Below are 25,590 nucleotides of genomic sequence, written 5' to 3'. Positions count from 1 at the left end.
CGAAATGGTGACAGATGTGTACAGAGACATGGCTAGTTTTATGTTTTTCCGGCTTCTGTTTTCGCACGTTATATTTGTGTTATTATCTCGTTTGTTTTAGTTTTATTTGCGTTAGTATTGCATTATTAATGTGTTTTTTTTAATATTTTTATAAAGGTGTTCACACTGAAGCATTTCTGAGCCGTAATTTTTTTGACTTCAAAATACTTGCTGTATAATAATAATTAAAAAAAAAAACTCCTTTGTGTGTGAGTACTGTTTTGAAATTTATCATACCAAGAAAAAATTTAGAAAGAAATTCCACTGTAGCAATGCCACCGGTCATAGATTACATGTAACCTATAAGACTATTTGGACATGTATGTATTCCCTTCTGATTATATTAACAGATCTGAAGCTGAGATTTACTTAAGGGATAAATACAAAAGTGCTGGGGCACCCTTGTTTTTATCCCCATTCATAAATAGTCAACAATTTTTTTTTAAATATGCCATTTCTTAGACTTAAAAATGGAAATCACAATTATATTCTAGTTACTTCTTCCTTGATCCTATCCTGACGTCATAATGCCTCGACCTGGCCCGGCCTTCTGGTGATATTTTTTACGAGACGAACGAACAGTCCGAGACAGAAACACAGAGACAACGACGACAATCTTTTAAGTGTAATTCAACTATTTTGCGACTATAAATTCAGATGAGTATGTGTTCTGTTACATTTCTGAAAAGCTGGGAAAACAAATGACTTATCGGAGCAGTTTAAAGGCGATAATTCGACCTAAGTCAAATTGTGTAAGACTTCGACAACATGAGGTATGACAACATGATTCTTAATGTTATGTATACACTATACTACTAGTAGTAGTACAGTACTCTGGGACCGTAGTCATACAAAGATACTGTAAAGAACCGACAAATCAATTTAAGATTGTTTGAAAACGTGCGTGAATTGAATAAGTTCATGTGAGCAAAGTTCGTATTGAGTACTAGGCTTAACGTCAGTGGACTCAGTTGCAATGTGCTAGCATTAGGCCTAACGTTAGTGTTGTTATCTGAGAACTGACTGACAATAACGTTAGGCCTAAATACTGTAATTAGTTTAGTGTAAGTACACTGGAAGTGCCACTGTATCCTGGAATAATGAAGTGGCATATTCCCAATTTAAGGCCGTCATTTTGAATTTGCCTTCGCATCCAGGCATACAGATAAAGTTTAAGACATATGCCTATTTTGTTGATGTATGGCTTGTTGGCTCATCTGAAGTCCCCAGGTCAAAACTGAGCTCAAAGTTGAGGTTACAACTCATTCTTCGGATATTTGATTAGTATTAAGTACTCTAGCTTAGGCCTAACTCAGTATTTAGTAGTTCAATGTGCAGTAGTTTACAGTTGATTATATGTTATGTATGTGTACCAGTACAGAATGATCACTGTGTATATAGTTGTATGTGTTGTTGATCATAGATTCTTTCGGAATACCTTTTGGCTCACAGTGGATTTGTATATTACCACTGACATTGCGTCTTGCATACAGCTACCATAGCAGCAACATTAATGAAACTCTTGCAATGACTGAAACTAATTATCCTAAAATGGATTGAAGCCAGTCTCGAATAGATTCGAGACTGGCCTCGACTGGTTTTCAACCAATCTGAATGCAGCAAACCAATAAAGGTATTTATGAATTCATGTTTATGTACTGATGAACCTAGGTCCAAGGATAACTTTCTGACAATCTTTGTCTAAATGTAGACCTTTTTAACCTTTCTGGAACAGAAAAGCCATACCAGTGAGGAAATGGCAAACCAGATATTGCAGTACTTGTGTGAAGTTTGCAAACTTAGTTTTTCAAAATGTAGGGGTCAGTCTTACGACGATACTGTTAACATGTCTGGGCGTTATAAGGGATGCAGCAAAAGATTTTAGTAGAAAATAAGTTTATCATATATGTGCCCTGTGCAGCCCATTCACTAAATCTGGTGGACCGAAGTGCTGTTGACTGCTGTCAATTGGCAGTTAACTTTTTCGCTACAATACGTTTGCTCTATTCGTTTTTTCAGCCTCGACCAGCCGGTGGAAAATTCTTAAAGCTTGTCTTGGAAATGAAAGTGTGTTAAAATCCCTCTCAGATACCAGATGGGAGGCACATGTTATGGCAACAACAGCAATTTGGAAGTCTTTCTTTAAGATTTTGAAAGCTTTGGAATGTCTAGTTGAAGACCAGTCACAGAAGAGAGACACTAGAAGAGAAACAGACAATATTGCAAATAAATTGTAAGAGCTATAATTTGTTTTTATGTTGATCACGTGGGATGAGATTTTGCAAAAATTTAATAAAGCAAGTCAAGTTCGACCAAATGAGGATGTGAACTTAACAACACGTGCAGATCTGTACGGGTCATTAGCTGACCAACTTCGCACCTTAAGGGATGACTTTGAAAGATTTGAGGCAGTTGCAAAGGAAATACTACTAAATGTTGATTACAATGTAGCTCAAACTGGCAAACCTGTCAGAAAGAAGGTACTCAATGACGGAGATGTACAAGAAGTAGATCTGAATGCCAGAGATACATTTCTTAACACCACCTTCTACACAATTGTTGACAAACTAGAAACCCAAATGAGAAGAAGAGGAAAGACGTACAAAGAAATAGCAAACAGGTTTTCTTTCCTTAGTGATGTGTCAAATGACATCACTTAATCTGCTGAAACTGAAAGGTACTCTCAGTGTTCCCAAAAGCTAATTGATGCTTACCCAGAGGACTTGGATACTAATCTCTCTGCCGAGCTTGAGCAGTTTCACTCATATGTGCGCCATAAGTTCAGTGCAACAAAAACTGTGAAAAACAGATTCTCTCATGCCGAACTTTATAAAATAATTTCAGAAGACAATGTCTACGTATATTTTTAACATTAATGGTCACAAATTGCGCAACTGAGCGTTCATTTTCTCAACTCAAGCATATTAAAAATCCCAACAGAACAACAATGCGACAAGACAATCTGGATGCCTTGTCTCTGCTAAGTATAGAAGCAGATTTGTTACGTGAAATTACTTTTGAGGTCAAAGACTTTGGAATTAAAAAATCTACAAGAAAACTTTTTTAAAATATTGGTTGTTTTTGAATTTCGCACAAAGCTACTCGAGGGCTATCTGTGCTAGCCGTCCCTAACTTAGCAGTGTAAGACTAGAGGGAAAGCAGCTAGTCATCACCACCCACCGCCAACTCTTGGGCTACTCTTTAACCAACGAATAGTGGGATTGACTGTCACATTATAACGCCCCCACGGCTGAAAGGGCGAGCATGTTTGGCGCGACGGGGATGCGAACCCGCGACCCTCAGATTACGACTCGCACGCCTTAACACGCTTGGCCATGCCGGGCCTACTTTTTTTTTTTAATGTAAATAAATATTAAGGAATAAGTAAATAATTTACTTACAGGGTTTTAAGTTCAAAGTGAGAAATTCTTAACATCAAAGTGGGATTTTTTTAAATAAAAGAGATTTGAGAAACTTTTCATTTTTGTTAAATCAGAGTGTGAATTTGTGAACATTAAAGTGAGAATTGTTAAGTCAGAGTGAAAACAAATATGCAGTAAAAATAATTATTTATAATTATCATTAATTAAAAAAAGTGATTTCCTCATCATTTCGAAACAAAAGGCCTTAGTCATTGTTTGATTTTGATCCATGTCCAATCTGTTAAATAAATACAATATAAAGGTTTTCGTTTTACATATATATTCTTCTCTACAAGTGGGGCCCGGCATTGCCAAGCGTGTTAAGGCGTGCGACTCGTAATCCCACTATTCGTTGGTAAAAGAGTAGCCCAAGAGTTGGCGGTGGGTGGTGATGACTAGCTGCCTTCCCTCTAGTCTTACACTGCTAAATTAGGGACGGCTAGCACAGATAGCCCTCGAATATATATGCAAAAACGGCTCGTTTGGGTTGAGAAAATATTGTACATAGAAATATTTTCTCAACCCAAATGAGCCGTTTTTGCATATATATTTCTCTACAAGTGGGTTTTCTCGACATCACTGGTAATATTTCATTAATTCATTTGTCTCGGTGTGTAGCCATTGTCGGATTAAGGGTAACTGATGCCCTAAGCACAGCCCAATAATGGCGCCCCCCTCGCCCCTTCCATTGCTTAACTGAAAATACATTAAGGCTCATTAAGTGCTGAAATTAAAATGAAAGTTTAAAAATTTATAACCCTTCATAAATAAACGCACAATTAAAGAAGTCTTACTTATACAACAACTCAAGCCCAAAATAAACCAATATAAAGTTACACAATCCCCTTCAAACATGTGGTCAGCTATCGGTCAGTTACCTCTTTCTTTCTTTGTGAACCTGACGATGGCCGAAGAAGGTCGAAATGTTGTTCGCTCCTCTACATAAAAAACATTTTCTCAACCTAAACCAGTCGTTTTTACATATATAATGCAATATTGCATTCTATAAAAATATTTACTTCAGTAGTTACGAGAGATGGCGCTAAGATCAGCAAAAATAATTTCAACATGAAGAGGGGTGGTAATAAGTAGTTAAAGTTGTTGGCACTGTACGGTTAGTTGTAATTCGTTATGAGGTTGTCGTCATGATTAGCGTGTGAAATACTGTACGTGTGTATGTTACTTGTAAACTTTCTGGAGGTTATACTACTGACGTGGAACTTCAAAGTAAGTTGAATTTAGGTCATGTAAAAATATCAAATGTTTGTTATTTTAGATTAAAATAACTTTTAACCAATCAAGTGGTTATGTGCATAAGTTATAACTCGATGCTGAGTTATACATTAACGAGTCGGTAATATTTAAATTTCTTGGGCCTGTTTGAAATCAACTGGTGTGTCACTCCTCGCGTATGTTTACTGTGCTATCGGTTAAGCCAGCTATTGCCAAATTGCTGTATGTTTATAGTAGAAAACTAACATGTCGTTTTTTAATTCTTTGGAGCGTGTTTTAAGATTTAAAATGTAAAATGGAGGTCTAGGCCTAACTTGTGATCAAATTGAATACACATTTCTGATGATAGAAGAGTATAATTGGAACTGATATCAAAATGAAATTAAAACAGCTCAAACTTAACGAGAAGAAAGCTGAACAATACGTGATTACGAGAAACCCGCTTGAAGTAAAAAACGTATTCTCAAGACGGCTGGTATGGGTATTAACACTAAATAAGCATTTTGAGATTACGAATAAAGTCAGTCAAAAAATAAGTGTTAACTTATAAGAGGAGGCATTTCATATTATACTAAAATAGATAGAAACAAGCCATAGAATCTGACAGGAGGTAACTTAGTACTAGAGTGGCCATAGATGTCGATTTTATTACTTTGCCCGGTGAAGACAGCGGTATAAGGTTAGGCCTATCTCTCAGTTATCTTGGACAGCTCTAAATTAGTGAAAATCTTAATACTACTATAAGTGATAGCATTGCAGAAAACTATCATAATTCTTAAACTAATTATACTCATCACCTAATGACAGTTTTGTTTTCTGTTTGTTTGTTTTCAGGTAAAGTTGTTATTACTATTTAAACTTAACATTATTCTGTGCGTGTTTTACATGTATAAATATAATATAAACATTTTACACGTACTGGTCGTTTGGTAAAACAGGAACTTACCGATAAAGAATTATGAAATTAACAATATAACTAGTTATGTTTTCAGTATTATAATATACAATCAATATAAGTACAAAGCACTTGGAGACGGGATGCCTTTGAATGTTACTAATTATTATGTGTTTCATTGGTAAGAATATTGTCACAATAATTACACTATGCAACACAAGTTGTGTTCCTGGATAGTATGTGTTATTTATTAATTGCTTATGTTGTAAAAGTACAGAAAATGGCCATTATTCCCTTCAAACTTTGTGTTTGTGACCTGGATAATGAAATTTAGAAATTTACTTATTTTTTTTATGCAAAAACGGCAAATTTGCATATTTTCATTTACGTAAGGTCTGAATAAAACAACATATGAATCAAGATTTACATGTCTTTAAAGTTACACACATGTTTATAAGTGGGTAGTTTTTCGAGAATTGCGACTGTAATGTAAATCACTTCCACGTATCAGCCTCCAAATATAGTATCCCATCATGTTTTAGTTGTACACTCCCAAGTCACAAAATCAAAGTTTGAAGAGAAAAATAGGTTTTTTTTCCATTTACTTTAGGCATAAGCAATTGGGAAATAACACTTTCTGTCCAGGAACAAGAAAAAGTAAACAATTTTGTTACATAGTGTTATCAAAGAAAAATTAAGTTTTGTAACACATTACAGGGAATTAAAAAAAAAAAAAAAGGTGTCTGGATGTAATTAATATGGGACAAAGAATTGCGCCAATTATTATGTTACTTAACCCTTAAACTGCTACCAAGGAGCGTATAACGAAAGCATGATGGAAGACTATATTTGGGGGCTGAGACGTGAAATTGATTTACATTACAGTCGCAAATCTCGAGAAACTACTCACTTATAAACATTTTTGTATGTTCGCATCCTCGTCGCGCCAAACATGCTCGCCCTTTCAGCCGTGGGGGCATTATAATGTTACGGTCAATCCCACTATTCGTTGGTAAAAGAGTAGCCCAAGAGCTGGCGGTGGGTGGTGATGACTAGCTGCCTTCCCTCTAGTTTTACACTGCTAAATTAGGGACGGCTAGCGCAGCTAGCCTTCGAGTAGCTTTGCGCGAAATTCAAACAAACAAAGACTTGATGATATGTTGGTTCAAATATTCTTGTATAATAAAAATGCAGTATTTCATAGCCTAATAGTAAGTTGCAATGTCATTGTTTGTACGTTTATTTTCACTAGTCGTATACTACGGGTGTCCAGTAAATTTTGATTTTTGTTTCATACTGGAAATATAATAGCTAACAAACAGATTTGTGTAAAATAATCGTTGTAATGTAGCGCAACCTAGCAGTCGATATCTGAAGCTTTGCCAGCATCAGACATTATACCTTATACACCATGGTGTTAAACATTATTTACGGATGTGTAATCGGCGTTCAGTCTAAAATAATGACAATTACGTAAAATCAGGGGTGAAATTCTAAAGAAAGCAAAAGCGTAGAGGTCGTCAGTTGTTTGAAGTGGAACTATTTTTAAAAAAGAAGTGTAAATTTAAAGGTGAATTTGAGTGTTGATGAATTTGTGATTACTTGGTGATAAACGTTTTTCGAATGGAAGTGGTTATTTCTTTACCGAGTGTTAAAATTACACTTGTTTTATTTAATAATTGAATCAGTTTTTAAACAATATATTTATATAAATTTAATAAACGAGATCTTCGTCATTACTAAAAGGATATAATTTTCGTGTTGTTGTTTTTTTTACGACATGACTCAGTAACATGTCAAAGGTGACACTGAATAAAACTTAATGCTTAACTACAAGGACCTGGTAGTTTCTATACAATAGTGTCGTGGCTTATTACGAACACAAATGCCACGAACTGCGTTGCTGTTGTACGTGTTTGTCATTTTTGTTTTGTTTCAACTACAAAGAAAGATTGTTGTCATTATACGGCATGATTATCATGGTGATATTTATGTGCTAATTAGTGATGACCCAGATTTGTAAACTTTGTGATAGTTTGTCATTGTAGACGTGCCTGACAAACTTTATTCTTCTGCAGAAGTGACATCGTAGATTACCAGTCATTTAACTCTGTTGGGTAAAAATAAGATTTAGTACAAGACCCTGAAACACAAACACGCAGCCTTTTCTTTAAGTGAGAGACTAAAACACAAAACCATTAATTTTAATTTTCGGTAAACGCCATTTTTTGTGTCAATAAATAATGTAGTTGATTAAAGTCTCTGCCATTTTGTCATAACTACCAAGCATCTGAACATACAAGAGCATTTATATTTGTGACTCATTAACATCAGACATGTGGCAGCACTGCCTATCTAGTGATGACTCGGATTGTTCATCTAAATGATATTTTAAATACCTCCTCAGTAGGACATCAGAACTTTACAGTGTTAACTTTTATAATATCTATGTAATGACTGACTCGCAAGTTCTGGTCATGTATGTAAATATCATATTCATAGCAAAAAAGTTTACATTTCTTCTACTGCTTGTTTTATTATATCATAACTCACAAACCTAAACAATGGTGTCAACCAGTTTCAGTGAGATGACAGTTTCAAACAGAGTATCTGTTTTATATATGTTAATAACTATTAGTAATTTTAGAAAACTACAATTCTAGTGCAAACAGTATTATCATTAACCCTAGAAGTTAGCCCTCTTATTGTTATTTAGTGTAAAACCAAAAATGGCTAATTTTTATTTACTACGTCGTTAACCGAGTGAACTTGATACAAATGGAGTATTGTACATGTTACAGATTTACTATTACCTGTTTGTTTCAATTAAATATATATTTAGAAATGCGTGTAACTTGCGCTGTTGAACGTGTTACGAAATTCCCACCTATTCACCAAAGTTGTGAAAGATTCTCGAGTGTAAGAATCAACAATGTTTTACATTGTTGTCCACTGAGTTTTCGACAACTTCACCTAACGTTTATAAACCGACACGCCAAGAGACAGTATATATTGTTGGTTTGCTACAGTTGTTATACTATAAAACCTCTGAAGTTTTAACTATGGTTGACGTTTGTTAATCGTGAAACTACGGATGTGTAACCAGGAACGTTTATAGATTTCGAACATCACAAACTGTTCAAATTCAGTGGATTAACATCTGACGTTAGTATTTTTACGAAGGTTTGGAAACTACATGACTGGATGTTACATACACAGTTTTGAGTTAGTATATTACTGTGACATTAAAGTTGCATATTCATCGAGAATTATTGAACAATTAATGTACGAAACTTTATTATCAACAAGAAATATGGATGGGTAGGGACTTATGGGCCACCCTGTAGAGACAGAGGGATTTTGTACACATATTATAAACAGAACATAGCCTAATGTTTATACTTTCTGGACTGCGAATACAAAGGTTTACCACAGTCAAATTCCACTCTACAGTCAGACTGAAACAGCCCAAGCGTTTGGCAGTGTGTGCTGTTGGCTGACCACCCACCCTTTTGTTGGTTTAAAACTAGGGGCAGGTATAGCCTTTTATGTAGCTAATACAAATTCCACTCTGAGGTATGTACAAGTTTAATCTGTCAATAATGTGTGGAATAAAGCTCGGGTCTGTCATGAATGTTCATAATAAAAGTCAGTGCCTTGTGTTAGATTCGGGATTTCTGGGTGAGGCCAGTAACTTTGACGTGATTCTATGTAACGAACCATTTAAATGTACATTAAGCATTTTCAAAATATTGAGCTTTATTAATTAGAGTAAAACCCAATAAGACGAGGGAAGTAACCGTGATAAATCCATTGTTCTACAATCAAGAGGTTACTTCATGGAGTACACCAGACAAAGTTAAATTTATACCCAGCAAAAATTGGGTCAGAAAGAAGCTTAAAAAAAAAAAAAAAAAAAAAAACACGTGTCGAAAAAACTAGTTATTGTATTGAGTTATAGGCCTGTGGTTAGTTTTAGTAATGTTAATATATTATTTTTTATTAATAATACCAGGGCCTGGCATGACTTGGAGCGTTAAGGCGTGCGCTTCGTAATCTGAGGGTCGCGAGTTCGCGCCCGAGTCGCGCCTAACATGCTCGCCCTCCCAGCCGTGGGGGCGGTATAATGCTACGGTCAATCCCACTATTCGTTGGTAAAAGAGTAGCCCAAGAATTGGCGGTGGGTGGTGATGACTAGCTGCCTTCCCTCTAGTCTTACACTGCTAAATTAGGGACGGCTAGTACAGATAGCCCTCGAGTAGCTTTGTGCGAAATTCCAAAACAAACAAACAATAATACCAGATGTTTTACTGGAGGCCGTGGGAAGAGGGATGTTTTTAGTAGATCTGTAGACTGTACAACTGTAGAATTTCCACCTTCCCCTGAATATACGAGTTCGTTTATTGTCGGACTCGTATTCTTAGAATTGTGTGTTAGTAGATAACGCTGTTATCGTTGAATATCTGTGTTGAGCAATTACACGAAAATACTTTCGAAAGAAATGTGGTACTTGTATCGTGCACGAGAGAGAGAGAGAGTTGATATAAGCGACAGTTGTGTTACGTTTGTTTGACCCGTTGTCATTGTGCGGTGTGCCAACGACCTTGTGCATTGTCACGTGCTGAAATAAGGACTACAAAAGTGTCGCTCGAGTATGTAAATAAACGTATTAATCGCTGTAATGTACGTAATACTACATTGCAGTATGGGGAACCATAATCACTGGGATATTTATATACATTAAAAAGTAATTATTGTTTAGTTACTGTGTATGCACCCGTCGATGTGGATTCCTGTAGGTGGTGAGGGGACCTCCCAGAGAAGGTTGTGCACTTTTAGTTTACCTCCTCTGGGATCTGGCCCGGCATGGCCAAGCGCGTAAGGCGTGCGACTCGTAATCCGAGGGTCGCGGGTTCGCGCCTGCGTCGCGCTAAACATGCTCGCCCTCTCAGCCGTGGGGGTGTATAATGTTACGGTCAATCCCATTATTCGTTGGTAAAAGAGTAGCCCAAGAGTTCGCGGTGGGTGGTGATGACTAGCTACCTTCCCTCTAGTCTTACACTGCTAAATTAGGGACAGCTAGCACAGATAGCCCTCGAGTAGCTTTGTGCGATATTCCAAACAAACAAACAAACCTCTGGGATCTAAACATCCATCTTCGTATTTGCCGTGCGTGGTGACCCGTGAAGGGGAGGAGAGAATCCTGGCGGTTGAGGGGTCAAACTCCAGCACACCATTTTGGCCTTGAATTCCTGTATATGGGCGGTCTTGGGGTGATTCCCCAAATCAGTCGGCTAGTTCACTTGGGCTAGGGTCAACTGAGTGCCAGCGTAGGACGTTCTCAACAGGTGCAGTGGACATTGTCTGATACTGCTGTTCGGGTATAGTACTTGCGAAACCTTGGCGTCGCTGCAGTGACCTCATACGGCACTATAGTGCGTCCCCTCGTAGGGCTCCATGGTGAGTGGGGTCAGTGGGCACCGAATTATCCTCTTTTTTTTTTTTTATCATGGATACCCTTCAAATAACATAAACAAGCATAACAGCATACAGAAAAATCCGACTACTGGCATGATCACGCATTGATGACTCTGTATCTGTCCCACGATTTTTAATTATACATTCTTTAACTGAAAAATCCTCAGGGCAGATGTCTCCATATTTTATTCAGAAGGGTTTAGAAGGGCTTGCAGGCTCACCGAAATCGGTAAAAAATTAGGGTCTGGGGATATTTTAGTGGAAAGTTTTATCACAACATTCTAAACTCCTCTTGAAATCAAAGGCCACTGAGGATATACCCATTGAGGCTACTCCTCATTCTACTTTGAATTCTTCCAGAAGAGTTATAGTTGAGAGGGATTTAAAGACCATTCCTGAGTCAGAGATCCTCGCAGGTTTCACCGGCCAAGGTGTTATAGCCGTGTGCCGAAATGTTACTCGTAGAGACAGGATTATGGAGCTGACAAATGTTCTAATATTAACATTTAACATATCATGTCCTCCTTCCACAATCAGGGCAAAATATCAGAATTGTAAGGTATTGTCTCATATTCCTCACCCTGTTAGATGTTTTCATTGTCAACGATTTGGTCATTCGAAAACATCTTGCCGTGGTTCCTTGACATGTGCCCGTTATGCTGGTAAAGACCATGATACTTTTGAATGCCAGCTGGAACCGCATTGTGTTAACTGTAATGGTCCACATCCTTCCTATTTTACTTCTTGCCCTAAATGGGTAGAAGAGAAAGAAGTACAACGTCTAAGAACAGTTCACTATATTATTTATTCAGAGGCTCCGAAATTACTATTCCCAATTCCATCTCGGACTTATGCTGCTATAATCCTTTCCACTACTACAGTAGGAGTCCAGACAGACCTTTCTGTGTCTCCTACAGAATCCTTAACAGTGCATCTTAATCTAGTACCCTCCAAAATCAACAAAGTTAATGAATCAGTATCTACCACCTCTGTTTTTTACCACATCTTCCAGTTATTGCCCAACTTCACCTTGTTTAAGCCTAGGTGTTTCAATGGGGTCTTCCTCTCTTGACACCCCAACAATTAAACAACCCATTCGTTCACGTCCTTAATCACTGGAACGTATGTCTACAAACTTCGACCTACCTACTCGATCCAGAGCAGGATCACTAAAGAGTGACCGACCCACATTCAGTAGAGTAAAAAGTACGATCGCAAATAAAGTCTCTATACCAAATTTTCCTCCAAAACAAATAAAAATGGCCATCCTACTCCAATGGAACTGTTGAGGTTTTCAATCAGATGTGAATGACATCAAGGATTTGATTGACTTTTTATCATCCCAAATGTCTGTCTTTACAGGAAACATCTTTAAAACCTACTAATACAGTCAAAATTCGACAATACTCCTTATACCAAAATGACAGGTCATGTGTAGGATAAGGACATGGGTGAGTAGCTCTGCTGGGTGATCAACATGGGCCCACCTGGTCCTTGTCATTGAATATGCTCTTGGAGGTTGTAGCCATCTGTATCTCCTTGGGTCCTACCATCACTGTTTGTTCTTTGTACTTTACCCCTGGAAAAAATTATCATTCATATACCTTGATGCCCTCATTGAGCAACTGCCAACCCCCTTTTTAATTTTAGGGTATCTTAATGGGGTGGTTCTAGTATTGATGTGAGGGGTCGTGCTGTAGAACATATGCTCCTGAATCACAACCTGTCTCTCTTCAGTAGTGGCTCTTACATTTATTTTCGTGCACCCAGTCAGTCATTTACTGCTATAGATCTTTCTATCTGCTCTTCACTTTTCACTTGCTTTTCTTGGGAGGTTGACATCAATCCACGTGGTAGTGGTCATTTTTCTATCATATTAAGAGAGATTGTCCGTGGTCAGTGCCACATGACCCGTGTCTCAATGGAAGTTGGACCAAGCCAACTGGACTTCTTTCACTGCTCTCTTGGAACTTGATCCTGCCATCTTATGTAAATCATCGATAGATGATTGTGTAGCAGCAATAACTAACTGTATAGTCTAAGCAGCTGCACAGTGCATCCCCAAAACCTCGACATCTTTCCCACGGCATCCCTGCCCTTGGTGGAATTCTGCTCATTGTATAACACGAAAAGCTCAGAAACGTGCTTGGGATAAATTTTGTAGATATCCCACGCTTACAAACTGCATTACATTTCAGCAAGCCAGTGCACAGGCGGGTTAAACATCAAAGCCAGAAGGAATCTTGGATTAAATTTGCCTCCAGCACTTCAACCACCAGTTCAGAAGTCATATGGGACAAAATCCGGAAGGTGAGCGGATCATATACTTCTGCCCCGTCTCTATCTTTATATTCAATGGCCATAAAGTTGCTGATACTCAGAGCATTGTCAATACTTTTGGTGAATGTTTCTCTTGTGTCTCCAGCTTTCCAAACTCCTCCCCTTCTTAGCTATTAAAAGATGAGTTGAACATCTTTTCTTTTCTTTTCAACTGATCATCCCTATGACAACAATCACCCTCTTACACTGGTGGAACTAAAACTTGTGCTTCATGGGTCTGGCAATACATCAGTTAGATCTGATGATACATTATGAGATGCTATGCCACCTTTCTCCTGTCTCTCTTACTATTCTCCTGACTGTCTTTAACCGGATATGGCTGGGGAATGTCTTTCCTGATGATTGGTGCCAAGCTATTGCACTCCCTATTTTTAAATATGAGAAGGATCCAAAAATTTCTTATAATCACTGTCCCATTGCTTTGACAAGTTATATCAGTGTGGGTTCCGAAGACAACGCTCCACGATAGACCACTTAATTCACCTTGAAATATCACTCAGAGAAGCCTTTAGAAGCGACATCTTGTTTCTTTTTTTTGATTTAAAGAAAGCTTATGATACAACATGGAGATATAACATCGTGCAAGACCTTCACTCATATGGTTTGCGTGGCAATTTGCCACTTTTTTATTAAGCATTTTTTAATGAACCACCGATTCCAGGTTCGTGTGAGCTTAACACTTTCCCGTTTTTCCCACAGGAACTTAGAGTTCCTCAGGGCTATGTTCTGAGTGTCACACTTTTCACTATAACGATTAATCCCATCAGTGAACAGCTACCCCCAACACTTGCAAATGGTCTTTTTGTTGATGACTTTCACATCTCATGTCAGTCATCAAAGATGAGGTTTATTGAGCGGCAGCTACAAACTGCAATCGGTCATATACTTCAATGGACCACAGTAAATGGTTTTCAACTTTCTTTCTCTAAAACTGTTTGTGTACATTTCTGCTGCCAACGGGGTATTCATCCAGATCCAGAACTTCGTATTGATGATGTTGCACTTCCTGTTGTCCCTGAGGAAAAGTTCTTAAGTCTTATATTTGACTGTATGTTAAACTTTATTTCCTATATCAAGTAACTTCGTGTCAAATGTATGAGAGCACTAAACATCCTCCGTGTCCTCTCTTCCACATTTTGAAGAGCAGATCGATACTCCATGCTTAAAATTTATTGTGCCCTTATCTGATCCAAACTTCTGTCAGAACCTCAGCACTGAAAATGCTGTATTTTATCCACCATCAGGGGCTTCGGCTTTGCACTGGGACCTTTTGTACTTCTCCAGTCCAAAGTTTGTATGTGGAGTTCCATGAACACCCTCTGTATATTCACCGTTTGCAACTGTCTCTTATGTATGCTTTCAAACTTCGCTCTTTACCACAGCATCCAACTTGTGGTTGTGTTTTCCTTCTTCAGTGGGCCACACTTTTCTATAATAGAAAATCTTCCATTGTTCCTTTTAGCTTTTGTATCCGGACACAATCAGAAAAATTAGATATATCTTTGAATAGCATAGCAGTATCAACAGATCGGCCTCTTCCACCATGGCTAATTACTGTCCCCAACTGTGACCTATGTTTGAGTCATCTGAGGAAGGCCGGTACTCCTGATTGGAAATATCGCTCTTTATTTGATAAACATCTTTCAAACAATCCATCCATTCCCATATATACAGATGGTTAAAAATCAGGTGATTCTGTAGGCTCTGCCATGGTTTGTTACAGTTCGGTTGTAGCACACAGAATCCCCTCTACAGTTCCTATGTTCACTGCCCAATTGTATGCTATTTCTCTTGTCCTGAATCATATTGAAACTATGCAATATACGAATTGTACGATCTATACTGATTCACTCAGCTGTGTATTGGCCCTGACATCATTCCATTTTCGTTACCATCCTATTCTTATCAATATCCAAAACAAACTGGCCCATCTATCTCTGTCCAGTTTTTTTGGATACCAGGCTATGTTGGTATTGGTGGGAATGAGCTAGCTGACAGAGTGGCAAAGTCCATCTGCTCTGGCCTATCACCACTGTCCCTGTTCCTTACATAGACTATGGTCCAGTTATCAAAACCCAACTGTACACCAGTTATCAGTCGACCTGGAGTAAGTAATGAAATAATAAGCTTTTTTCAAATCAAGTCTTCAGTTCTTTGGTCATCTTGTTTCTGTAAAGATCAAAGGGAGGAAGTTGTTTTGGCTACACATTGGTCAGTTTTTTAACTCACCACTTGCTTTTATCTGGTACTGATGCACCAATGTGTGGTATGTGTGGCTCTCAGGTCACAATCGTACACATTTTATTATCGTGCAGTCGTTACAACCAAGAATGACGACACCATTTTAAACATATTTTTAAGGTAGGTTTACCCTTGACATTAGTTAATGTCATAGGTGATACTGGCCGCCTCACTCATATTTTTACATTTTTAAGAGCCATTGGTCTTCTTAACTTAAGGTTTTTATTGGACTATACACTGTTTTAGCATGATTTCTTTTACACACTTTAATTTTATTTTGACCTGAACCCAGGACTGGAAAGGTCAAATTCAGGTGACTGACAGCAGGTTTGATCTTAATGCTTCAGTCTTCCTGGCAGGTCTTAATTTTACATATTTTTACCTTAATTTCCATGTACCATTATAGTGTACTACATTTTGTTTGGCACAGATAGCCTAGTAGCTTTGTGCCAATAAACGTGAAATACCTACCTACTGTGTATGCAAATTAAATATTCAAAACTTTCTTGCAAGTACTGGAATGGTCAGTTTTTTTCAAGTGCGAATTTTAATAAATAATATATTTAACAAAATATTTAGTTACCTTGTATATATGTTAGGCCTGTTTAGTTACGTATATATGTTAGGCCTGAAGACTCGTAGAAAATTAAAGTATAGTTGAGTTTAAGTTACGGGATTTTGAAAACATAGGAGGCTAAGATTTTGGGTTTTCCCAAGAGGTTGCAACTTTTACAGTAAAAATGAACTATTAAATAGGAGATTTTTGTATGTTTTATTGATAAATTTACAAAATATTTTCGTTTGGAATAGTTGCAAAACTAACGTCCAACCGCTCCACAAGTCTATCTCTCTTGTGGTGTGAACATATTATCTAGAGCTGGATGGAAAGATCCCAACAACCATTAGTAACCGTGTGAGAACACGTGATAATTTCAGTATTTAATTTCTTTTGTTACGTTTTTATATCGAAATTTAATTCTAAGCAAAGCACTCGTCGTTTGCTCGGTTCTTTCACTTTTCTCTTTGTGACGTTTCGGTGATACACTCTAGTCTTAACCAGGAAAAAAACGTGGAAGTTTCGAACTATTTAGTGTTCTCAACGACAGTTATTACATGTGTTAGTTGTTGAAACGATGAAGCTTGCATATGTAATAATTCCTCAAGAAACTGTTACATCTGTTTGTGTAATTTGAAGTTAATGTTCATGTAGTTTTAAACCTTGTTGTATTTGTTGGACTAACCTATACCAAAAACCAGTTGTTTTTCTCGATAAGAGAACCAACATGTCTATTGTTTTGATTGTAACTTAACGATGACTGATATTGTATATTAGCTGTATCAGGACTCGAAACTGGGATCACATACCGGTCTCTGCGTGGTTGCACATAGTGACAAATTCCGTTACTTGATCAGACAAGAGTAGCCCAAGGTGTGGCGACGGGTGCTCTTGACTACCTTCCCTCTACGACAGTTATTTCACAATCATAATGGCGATCTGAATATAAGTGTTTAACATCATGAACTGAACAACTTACTTAGGGTTATTTGGAATTTTAAAATTAAATACAATTGAATCTATAAAGGTATAGTTGTATGGTTTACTGCATGTAAAACATTCATGAAGCTTGTGAAGACTTGTAACACAAAACACCAGGGTTCGATACCCGCGGTGAACACTGTACAGACACAAGTATTTTTGCGCTTGACAACATAAAGAACAAACAAAATGTCTAAATGAACTAAATGTCATGATGACGAGAAACCTGCTTGAAGTAAAAAATGTATTCTGAAGAGTTTAACCTGAAGATGACCCAAGAAGGTCAAAACGTTGTTCTGTGCTTTACTTTAATTAGAGGTTTAATTCTCATATCAGCCGTCTTTAGAATACAAATAACTGTCATTTAAAAATAAAAGCAGGACGATATAAACAGTATTCTACCTCCTAACGACCTTAATCCAAACTAATTTGGGGTCGGCTGGAATTTGTTTGTTTACACCCGGTGGTTGGCCCCGACGGCGGCAACCATGTAAGGCGAGCACGTACGGTGACAAGGTTGCGAACTCGTGACCCTCAGATTGAGAGTCAAGCACCCTAACCACCACTTTTACCCACTCAAGGTGACAAGAGACGAATCATCTGTTCTTCTTGTAATAGGTAAGTTTCAGTACCAGTTATGCAGTCGCGTGCGAGATACGTTCAGAGTGAAAGTTGTTTGTATACGTTCGACTCTGTATGGCGCTGTGTAAACTCGGCTGTTTTGTTCGCAGTTTTTCATAAATAAATACGGTGTCTTTCGAGAGTCTTATTTCTGTTTTATTAGTAGATAATATTGGTAGTCTTATAATTAGGCCTAGGCCCACCTTTGGGACTTATTTAATCTATTTCAGTTTCTAAGCAACTCTAGATCTGAAGAATTTCTTAGTCCAATAAAAAGTTCCAGACATGTCGCCCCTGATGTCGAACACTTCTTAAACCCTCGACATACCCAAACGACTTTTCGGTCTTTTCGGTGCCCCCTTGGTTGAAGGGGGGGGGATATACCTCATATAGATAAACATCCACGAACCACTCTCTGAGCCCGCTGACTAAGCTAGCTTCAAACTGTTCGAAGAATTGTCTCGCAAAAAAAACAAAACAACAAATCACGCCCTCAGAGCACTTCAGTAAACATTCAGAACCCGGGGGGGGGGGGCGGACTATATATTATAGTAGTAACTGCAGGCTTTGGGAAAACTGTTGATAAAATTTCTAACCGTATAAAATTGGGAATTATAAACATATTTGCGAGTAGATTGTATACAAAATAGTTTTTTTTCGTGTGTAGTTAAACCTTGTTTTAACCTTGTATAGGCGTCTCCGTTTATGGCTAGAATTTCTGGTAGAAACGGAGCTTAGAAAAGTTGTTTATTATTGAGATGGTTACGTATAAGAAGTGGCGTTACTAGATTTCGAGTCATACTTTCTTTATCTTCTGAATAGAAAATCAGGTTTTGCTGATACGTAGGCTCATTTTAGTAGGCTTAAGTCAGTGACAGAAATTAAAGCATTTTAGTCATAACCGTAACTAGTTACTCGAGACTTTTGTTGAGTGCTTTACGTCATTGTGTGCTTTGGGAGGGGGGGGGTATTAATGTTTTGTTTTTTTTAATTTCGCACAAAGCTACTCGAGGGCTATCTGCGCTAGCCGTCCCTAATTTAGCAGTGTAAGACTAGAGGGAAAGCAGCTGGTCATCACCACCAACCGCCAACTCTTGAGTTACTTTTTTACTAACGAATAGTGGGATTGACCATCACATTATAACGCTCCCACGGCTGAAAGGGGCGAGCATGTTTGGTGCGACCGGGATATCAATGTGTTAATAAACGGGGATCGTTATAAAATAACGAGAACTTATTATCAGTGTGGATCATATTCCGTGATCTTTCGGTCGTGACAAAACAAGAGGGAATCCTCAATAGCCGCGTCAATTGAAATTGTCATAGGCATGGCTGAGTAGATAAATCTACGAGACCGTTTGATTTTCATTTTGTTAGTTATATCAAAGTACGCTTGAGGAGGCGCGCGAATCTGGTTCGATTTTATCACTTCATCAGCATAACTACTAGCCTATCCTCAAATTGAAATTCTTTTAGTCAGGATCAAAGTAAATCATTCGATAAGATATTTGGCGTGGTTAGTTAATCAGTTGTAAGGATTTGATATCCTGAGCCCAAAACTGTAATTAGATCTCAAATCGGTCAAGAGATGATGGAGCTTTGAACTGAACTTTTGTACTTGGAGAACAGTAACAACAAAAAACTCAGATCTGTTTTATCAACCACTCAGCCTGAAAAACAATCCGACCATAACGATCAGGGTGTTCTGGTCATAATATACTTGGTGATAGTATGGATGCCTGAAGCAAAGGTCAGTAGGGGCCATTTTTTCCATTATATTTAACAACAAAAAAAAAAGCTCGTATTATGATGTAAGGTTAAAACATCGTAATTAAAGCTACTAAACATTTTTTTTGTAATGGTTATTCGAACTAAATTAGTGTTCGATTTAAACACCCGTAACACAACGTACATCTGTTGACTTACATCGTAATAGCTGAGCCCTAACATACATGTTTTGCCCCATCCCGAAAATATTTCTGTTGACGCCCATAAGTGTTGGCGTTCTCTCCTGATGTTCTGAGAAGTCCACCGTGACGAACCAAGTTTACTGGACAGATTTAGAGTTGAGACAACACGGTTGTCTCTAGAAACATGTTCAAGGACTCTGTTCTTGTTTGTTCACGAATTTAGTCGATTTCCCACGAACGTAATATTACGTCACAGAAAGTCACAAGACTTTTGACTAAGACTACATTAAGGAAGCAGTATCCGTGGCCTAATTATTGGTGCGTTCAGTCAGTTTGTGAACAGTGTGCCTCGTGAGAAATAAAACGTACGAGTTGAACTCAAACTAATAGGACAATTACCTTGCAGGTAATATTATATTACTTCCTTGAAGGGGGGGGGGCGAAGGCTTTCTGGAGGGCTCACATGTATTAACTACTCGCACCATTACACAGTAGTGAGTTGTCTGTTAGTCAGTAGACGCGAAAATGTTGTCGCAAGGGGCGCTTCACGTTGCAGTTCGTGCTCTGCATGATGTCAGTAGAACGTGCTCATGCTAAAAGTTACGAGATGAATTATGCACTTTGTAGTGAAAAGAAATGTTAGTCTTAATTTTGGTTTTATTTACTTTTGAATTGAAACGTAACACTTTTGGGACTCAATGGAAAGACATCTAGTATAGGCCCGGTATGGCCAGGTGGTTAAGGCACTCTTCTCGTAATCCGAGGGTCGCGTGTTTGAATCTCCGTCACACCACACGTGCTCGACCTTTCAGTCGTGGGGGCGTTATAATGTGACGGTCAATTTTACTATTCGTTGGTAAAAGAGTACCCCAAGAGTTAGCGATGGGTGGTGATGACTACTTGCCTTCCCTCTAGTTTTGCACTGCTAAATTAAGGACGGCTAGCGCAGATAGCCCTTGTGTTGCTTTGCGCAAAATCCAAACCAAACATCCAGTATATATTGCCAATTTCGTAAAATCGTCATATGAATTAACAATGGCCCTCTCTTCTTAACTGCTAATGATATAGGCCTAGTAGTTTGTTTTATTATCCCCTTGTTAGTTTGAACACGTTCTTGCATGACTCGTCCATTGTGTTGACCATTGTAGAGTAGGAGATAAAATAATTATGTAGTTTACATGTTTGTTTCTTTACTCACCACAATTATTAAACAATGTGGCTGTCCTAGCACGATCACTAAAAAACTGGATATATCATAAATAAAGAAAAACTTTTCTAATAGAAGGTACTTAAGTTGGCATTTTGTATTGTCCCTGCTATCTTGTGTACATTGTGTTAGGACTGATATTAGCCATACCTATAGTTACTTCCTTTTTTGGAATTTTCTCTATTTGTTTATTAAATGCAATGTTTCATTACACATAGGAAGACTTGTTTTATAACCAAATACTAAATATATTGAGATTCCAACTGTAATATCTATTGTTAATCCATTATTGGCATGGCAGTTCTTGTTTCACTTTGTACTTAAACTATTTAAAGTTAAAGGAACACCAGATCTCAGAAAGGAAGCCAACTTCTAGGGGCAATAACATTGTTTACACTAGTTATGATTTTAATTGCAACTAGTTAATGTTTATAGTGTAGATACTCTACTTAAAACTGTCACCTCAGTCAAAATGGTTGACGAGTTATCATCTGAGAAGAAAAATATCGGAAGAAAGAACAAGATATTGTGTTATAAATATGACATTTACAGACATTCCTAAAACTTGTGACAAAAGTAATTTCATAGATATTGTTATAAAAGTAAACATTGTAATAACAGTAATGACGTACTGAGGATATATTTAAAATATCATTTCGATGAACAATCTTGAATGATCTCTACATAGTCAGTGCTGCCACCTGCCTAATAAAATGTTTTCGTAGGCTTCGCAACGTGCTATTGTACTTTTCCCCCCTTTCTCTGATTTAGTTATATTAAACACGTAAACAACGATAAAAACAAGTATATAGATACTCGTGTGTTTATCTGGTGACTTCAGTAACCAAGTCTATCGTTGACGCGGAGCAGTAGCGCCATTATCGGGACGGTAAAGAATATAATACAGGATATTACGTAGTTAATTAAACACATTGACATGTTTACTGAATAAATGCATTAAAGGCTTTAGGCGGAACAGCATAGAATAGAATAGTCTTGTAATTTTACTCAAGAATGACTGTAGTAAATCGGATATTTAACTTCTCAATCTAATGCTAATATTTCGTAGAAAAACAAACAAAACTCATGCGACTTCTCGTGAGTGTTTTACGAAATTCATATGTAGAAGTAATATTTTTATAAAACGTCTCCATAAATTTTGATTAAAGATTCAAAAGTCTCGCAATAAGTTGATTTTTACGTTTTATTGTAAATTAATAAATTTCAAATCGTGACAGAAGATGGATGCTGATCCACAAATTTATTTCTTTTCGTATTTAACATTCAGAACCAGAAGAAAATGGCGTATATAACTTGGCATCATGGAAATTATATTTTTAGTCATATAAGAAATACGTTTTAGAAGACTAAAATAGTACATCTACTAACAGTAACGGACTGCAGGACATATTTTGTGGAATTAAAGGTAAATGTCGTTTTGTGTGAAACAAGCAACATGCTAACCGCGATGGGTGGTATCTCATAATGTCAACAGATGGCACTGCGATATACACATTGGAATATTTATAGCATATATAATATTGTTATTTGTGTTGACTAAAGCTGTATTTTTCTTTTCATTTAGGTAAGATTTCCGTTGTTTTTTTAAGGGGTAAAAATTAAACCTTAATTGTGAAAATAACTTTAAATATACGTTAATAAGACATGAATTATTAACTATGACAGGAATGAAGCATGGCTGATCAATGAATGAACAGTTTTTGGTTTATCCTCGCATATGCTTATATCGGGTTGTTGTTGTTTTTTGCGCGAAATGTAATAAGTGGGCTAAGGTACCACTCAGTTATAAATATATTTAGGTAAAAATTGTAAACGTGATTTGGAGATCAAAATTATTTTACAGGATTTTACGGTTGTCTTGTTGATTAATGAAAACTCGTACTGATGTGCAGCTATAAGCTTGTTCATTTTATTTTTAACATAGTCTTGCTGAAAATGTTTTAATATATATTAAAAAGAAAAAAATCCGCAGGTTTCGCCATCTCGTGATAGTCGTACAAATTATAAACTCGTAAATCGAGCAACGCAAACACCGGATGAGCAAATCAGAAATTCTATTATTATTTCACTTATGAGTGGAAATTCCAATATATTTTATTATTTTGGAAATAAGTTTTAAATTTCTAACGCATATGAATTCAATTCAGCGCTAGAGATTTCTAACCGTCAATGGCCAAGAAACTACAAACACGTGCGACTGCATGGTATCTTGTTCGTACTGTTACGTATCGTCACGTTCAAACGCCTCTAATCACGTGACAGAAGGTTGTAGTCGTAGTAATAAGGTTAAACGTGGAAGCAAATTGGAACCCACTCTTCTAAACGTAGGCAGATACGAAGTGGGAGGGTATCAAGGACCCAGACCGGTTTCTTGGGACGGGTCATCAGCACCGGATACAAGTTGTACTACGTCAACAATGGAATGTAAATGTTCCTAGTTAAATAACAGTTGTTATTATACGCAGTATCCTTAACGTGAGTCTTAATAATTAGAAAACCAAAATTAAAGTAATATAAAGAAACACTTTTATAGTTATTGGTTAATAACCTAACATCCCACCGGTATGGATATTAACACTTTTATTAATAATCAGAAAACAACGTTTCGACCTTCAGGTTAACCTGAAGATGACCTAGGAAGATCGAAATGTTCTCTCCTTATCAATAAAAATGTTAATACCCACACCTGCCGTTCTGAGATACATTTTTATTTCAAGTGGGTTTCTCGTCATCAAGAATGACACCCCACTGCAACGCCCCCTACAGTCAGGTACCCGTTTATACTCTCGTTCCTAAGATGTGGGCCCGACGACGGTCAGTTGCAAGCTCTCTTTCTTAACCTGAAGATGACCTAGGAAGGTCGAATCTTTGTTATCACCTTATCAATAAAAGTTAATATCCAGACCAGCCGTTTTGAGATATAATCTTAAGGTGAATGTGTAAATGTCTCTAGTTAAATAACCGTTGTTATTACATGGAATAATCTTAAGGCAAGTTATAACTGTTTCGGTTTCAACTCGTACATCAGGTAAAGTCTCGCTTACAACAAATGTGGCAACCATTAAACCACGTGACATTCCAATCTGAAGTTTCTATTTGTTCTGCTTCGAACTCGGTACATTTAAAACATTGAATATACTGTAAATTATAGGTAGTGATGGATAAATCCAGCTGGGTTTCCGTATGACTGGCGTGCCCAGATTATGGTTCAGAGGGTTGATGGATTGCGACACGTTGTCTTAAAAACGCTTTCCGCACTGGGGCTGCAGGTGCGTTGCAAGAATGTGATTGCGTTTTAGTTGGTTTAAAAAAAAAACGTATTCGTACTTATAACATTGGTAATGGTGTATTATTCAGTGGAGTCCCCGTACTGTAACATCTGTAATGGTGTTAAATGTGGTGTATTATTTTGTTATCACAAATTTCAACAGTCGAGATACTGGAAGTACACGTTAGTAAGCACCCTATAAACAACTGTAGGTAACTAGGTAGTAAGCACCCTACAAACAACTGTAGGTAACTAGGTAGATATTTGGATATCTGAAAACTCAGACCTCTGTTTGACTAAGACGTTTTAGGGTTACACACGTCCTCTAGGTGGCGAAAGGTGTTCCGTGCACATTTTGGACGAGTTCTAACAGTTTTACTTTACCTGTCCACCTTATCCGTTGATTTCGAACAATCCGATTAATTTGTACTCAAGGGACCGTCAATATACACGTGTTTAGTGCAACCTCAGAGGAAGCAGTTGTAAAATAGAAGTTGTTATAGAGGAGATAATAATATATTTATTGTTTCTCGATACATTTAGAGTGGTTCTCCTAGTAAAACGATAAGTTATTCTCTCCTATCTTCCAGTATATTTGTATGCAAACGCTTCGCCAGTTTTGCGTTTTAGTTGGTTTTTGTATAAGAATTATGTGAGTCCCCGCCTCCACTCCCACAGTAAGCCAATGAAAAGCTGTATTTTGTATATCGCTAGCACGTGCTGCAGAAGCAATACCTTAATTCACAAACCTTCATGTTCCCCGCTGGTACATCGCTAAAATCAGGAGTTCGATGGACTCAGCAGGTAGCCCGATATGACTTTGCTATATGAAAACACACACAAAACTTCGTAACTAAAGATAAAAGAAACCTCCAAGTGACTGCGGAAGGACAAGATTCTTTTGTTAAATCAAAACATATATTTGAAACGTTTTGTAGACTTTTACAGGCTCTGAAGAATTCCTGTTTTTATGCGCATTTGAACGCACACGGAGATCCAGTAGATGAAGACAAAAGACGCAAGGTTTACGAAATGTTCATCCATGCTACCATTATGGATCTTCTAATCCTCTAAGATTGTCTTTACAACTGTCTCCCAAACCTAGGGAGAAGGCTCCATTTCCACCTTTGCTTCTTTCGGCTACTAACACTAGTATGAATAGGCCTAACGTTCCTTGTCATTTGGGTGAACTGTTGACAAGTTGTTGTTTTTCTGACTCAGAACTAATTTATTTTCATTTTTTACTTTGTGTAGTTTTGTAGCTAATGAGTCATCAATTGTTAGTTTTATTTTAATTATACTTTATTTGTTGTTAGACGTGTTACTTATCAGACCAGTAACAGCCTAAAGAAACAAAGAAAAAAATGACTTTATTGTG

The 25,590-nt window shown here is 37.4% G+C and overlaps 1 protein-coding gene across 2 annotated transcripts in view; it reads left to right on the top strand.

Annotated features, from left to right (window-relative positions):
* The first annotated feature begins 4,529 nt into the window (after positions 1-4,529).
* The window catches only part of LOC143247638 (ecotropic viral integration site 5 ortholog-like), a 59,942-nt gene continuing 38,881 nt past the window's right edge, over positions 4,530-25,590 (top strand). For both annotated transcript variants that reach the window (XM_076495997.1, XM_076496000.1), the window contains exon 1: positions 4,530-4,688. The gene's annotated coding sequence lies outside the window, so the exon portion shown is untranslated. The remainder of the gene's footprint in view (positions 4,689-25,590) is intronic.

Source organism: Tachypleus tridentatus, chromosome 3 (assembly GCF_004210375.1).
Source record: "Tachypleus tridentatus isolate NWPU-2018 chromosome 3, ASM421037v1, whole genome shotgun sequence".
Taxonomy (NCBI): domain Eukaryota; kingdom Metazoa; phylum Arthropoda; class Merostomata; order Xiphosura; family Limulidae; genus Tachypleus; species Tachypleus tridentatus.
The sequence above is the reverse complement of the archived record's forward strand: the minus strand, read 5'-3'. Positions and strand labels throughout refer to the sequence as shown.